The following is a 3,996-nucleotide window of genomic DNA, read 5'->3' on the forward strand; positions in this document are numbered from 1 at the left end:
GTTCCAATTTCTCCACATCTTTGCTAAATTTATAATTGTCTGCCTCTTGACTCTAACCTTTCCAGTGAGTGTGAAGTGATCTCATTGTGGTTGTGATTTGCATTTCTTTAATGACTAATTATGTTGACCATGCTTCATATTTTCATATTTTTTTCTGAAAGGTCTATTAGATCCTTTGCTTATTTTAAAATTGTGTTGTCTTTTACTGTTGACTTTTAAGGGTTCTTTATATATTCTGGATATAAGTTCCTTATCACATACATGATTTGCAAATTTTTTGTTTTTGTTCTGTGGGTGCTTTTTCACTTTTTTGATGTTGATGTCAGGTTTGTTTTTACAGATTTATTTATTTCAGAGGGAGAGAGAAAGAGATAGAGCGTAAGCACAAGAGGGACAGAGGGAGAGGGAGAGAGAAAATTTAGCAGACTCCTTGCTGAGCTCAGAGCTAGACATAGGGCTTGATCTCACGACTCTGAGATCATGGCCTGAACCAAAAACAAGAGTCAGACACTCAACCGACTGCATCACTCAGGGGCCCCTTGTTTTGTTTTGTTTTAACTAGGTTCTACACCCAGCGCGGGGTCCAGTGCAGGGCTTGAACTCACAACTCTGAGATCAAGACCTGAGCTGAGATCAACAGACTCTTAACTGACTGAGCCACCCAGGCGCCCCCTTGATGATGTTTTTTGAAGTACAAAAAATTTTTCAAGTTTTTCATTTTGGTGAAGTCCAATTTGCTTGTGTTTTTGGTGTCATATTGCCTAATACAAGGTTGTGAAGATTTGACACGTGCTTTCTTCTAAGAGTTTTATAGTTTTAGCTTACATTAGATGTTTAAGTAATTAATTTTTAAAGATTTTATTTATTTATTTGACAGAGAGAGTGAGAGAGCACAGCAGGGGGAGCAGGAGAAGGAGAGGGAGAAGCAGGCTCCCGCTGAGCAGGGAGCCCGATGCAGGGCTCGATCCCAGGACCCTGGGATCCTGACCTGAGCCGAAGGCAGATGCTTAACGACTGAGCCACCCAGGTGCCCCCTTTAACTTATTTTTAATTTATTTTTGTATATGGTATGAAGTAAAGATCTAAATTTATTCTTTTCTTTTGCATGTTTTCCAGTTGTTCCTGATTATCTTTTTAACAGGATCTCTGAAGATGTTTCTTTTTTCATTCCTGATATTGATAATTTGTGACTTTTTAAAATCTCAGTTAATCTTGCCAAGTGTTTATTGATTTGGGGATGTTTTTAATTGTATTAGTCTTTTTTTTTTTTTTTTAAGATTTTACTTACTTATTTGAAAGAGAGAGAGACACAGCGAGAGAGGGAACACAAGCCGGGGGAGTGGGAAGGGGGGAAGCAGGCTTCTCATCATTTTGGGGTTGGTGGAAGCCCAAAGACTCAGCTGAGTTCGCACAGATGAGCAATGGAAGGAAGCCAGCATTGGGACCCAGGCCCCACTCCAAAGGCCAAGGTCACTCCCTCACTTAATTGGTTTACTTGACCACGAATAAAAAGCAGTGGACAGGACAACATGCCAGGCAGGGGCCGGGGCACTTTTCATTTTTAAGTGACTTACAGAGAGCCTGCGAGATCGGCTCTATTGGCACTCTGCCCATTCAGAGGGTAATAGGGGAAACAAAGGGGAAAAGGTTATCGACTTGCCCGAGGCCCCCAGAGCTGGGACTGGGACCCAGGTGGTGTAGCAGGGTCCCGTGCTCATGGCAGGGCCCCCGAAGAAACAGAAAAAGCGCTGGGTCATGGGGCATGCCCTTGAGATCACAGGCTACTGCAGGAACTGCAAACTGGTCACTCATTCATTCATTCATTCATTCTTTCATCCATCCATCCATCCATCCATTCATTCAGCACCTACCGCCAACCAGCGCATGGGCTGTACTTGGAATACAGATGTCAATGAGACAGGCCCAGTTCCCACCCGCAGGGGGGGGGTGAAACAATCACACAAACGGATATGAACACGTTAGGTAAGAAAAGTAAAGGACTCATTCAGATTCTTCTCCAAAGAATCTGGCATTTAAGCTGAGACATAAAGCACCTGTCAAAGTTAGCCAAGGGAAGTGTGTGTCCAGGCGTGTGTGCACACGGGCGCAGGGGGAAGGGGAACGGGCGCAGGGGGAAGGGGAACGGGCCATGCAGAAGGAGCAAACATGCAAAGGCCCCACCCGCGGCAGGGCAACAGTGATACGAGATGTAGCTAAAGAGGAGCGCAGGGCTGGGTGGTGGGCCTTGTAGGCAGCATTCAGGATTTTCAAATTGTGTGTGTGTATGTGTGTGTGTGTGTGTGTGTGTAGCCGCTGCAAGGTCTGAAGCAAAGCGATGGCAGATCAGAAGATCAGATGAACGTTCTTAAAACTCTCAAGGGGGCCGCTGAAGAGTGAGGGGGGGGGTGGGGAGGAGGCAGGAGGGGATGGAGCAGCCCGTCTGCGGCCGTGCAGGGGAGAGCAAAGGCCGTGGTCCTCGCCAGGGGAGAGAGACCCACTGTGGGGGTGGGGCTCGTTGTACTGGGGAGCTGAGTGTGTGGGGGGGGGGGCAGGATGAGGGGAGGGCCTGGCCTTGGCATCTGCGAGGCGGGGAGCTACCGAAAGGGAGGGTAGCAGGTTTGGGAGACCAGCTGGAAAGTCCCGTTGTGGACACTGAGCAGCCCCTGAGACGTCCATGCGGACACCTCGCGAAGGCAGTGGGGGGTGTGAAGCTGGAGCTTAGGGGACATGAGGCAAGGCCCTCGGGACACAGCAGGTGTGGAAAGGAGTGGGGGGAGTAGTACCCTGTGGAGAGGGTGCCCCAGAAGCCCCGGCAGGAGGTGCTGTGGGAGCCAAGGAACAGCGGGGCCCACCACCCCTCACCCCCACCCCTCACCCCGACCAACCCCTCACTCCTCCACTCTTTTTACAGTAAGAAATTGACCTCATCCTAGGCTGGAGTCATCTGAGTGAAGTCACAGACCCTGCAACACTCAAGTAGGGTTCAAGATCCAGACTTCCTGCCCCAGGTGGGCCCCTGACCCCCTCACCCGGCCCCCTGAGCAGCACCATGGGCGCCCCCCACACACACCCAGAGGCACAGTGCGGTGAGCCTGGCATCCAACAGCTCGGGGTGAGGCCGTCGCAGCCCGCAGACAGGGAAGCGGGAGACCAGAGGAGAGGCGCTGATGGGCACTGGAGCTGGGGCCACCCGGGGCGCCCCCACGGCCCCGCGCCCCACAGCCAGCCTCCGGGGCCTCGGCGCTGGCAGCAGGCCCGCCGTCTGCGGAGGGCACTGGTGTGGAAGCATTGTAGTGTTTTTTAAATACATAATCCGGGATTAGATGCCCATTCACATGACCTTTGTCCGTTCTTGCCTGGAGCCACTGAGGCGGGAGTTAATAAATACTGGAGGAAACGGCGAGGCCGGCCGGTTTGGGCAAAGGCTCTGCAGGAAGCGCTTTCCCCTGGGCAGGGAGCTTTATGCTTGAGGGGGTGAGGGCTGAGTGCCCAGTTTGCCCCGACATTCCTGGCTTCCCTCTGCTAACGGGCCCCCAATTCCCTTCCGAAAGTCCTAGTCGGGAGGCTAAGTTAGACAGGCACCAGCATTACCCGTCAGGTCCGTCAGGTCCGCGGTGGCCTGGCCCAGCTGCTGCAGCCCAGAGCTGTGTTCTGCAACAGCTTCTCTCAGGATCGCCCAAAAGCTGGGGACCAAACCACCCGTCCTGTTTTAAGCAAAGTGCACGGCGGTGGTTCTCGAGCTGCGACTCCAGACCAGCAGCATTGGCCTCGCCGGGGAACTTGTCAGAAATGCACCTTTCCAGGCCCGCCTGCAGCCTTCCAGAATCTGCTGCTCAGGGGTGGCACCCAGCATGCTGCTTCACAAGCCCCCCCCGCCGGGGGACTCCCACGTGCCCATCTGTTGTTCCTGGAAAAATGTGCTAAGGGTGGGAGGCAGGGGCAGAGCCTGGGGGTCTTGCCCTAACATCTGTCACCATCTAACTGGGGCTTCTCCTC

This window comes from Mirounga leonina, unplaced genomic scaffold (genome assembly GCF_011800145.1).
Source record: "Mirounga leonina isolate KUSES-001 unplaced genomic scaffold, KU_Mleo_1.0 Mir_151, whole genome shotgun sequence".
Lineage (NCBI taxonomy): Eukaryota > Metazoa > Chordata > Mammalia > Carnivora > Phocidae > Mirounga > Mirounga leonina.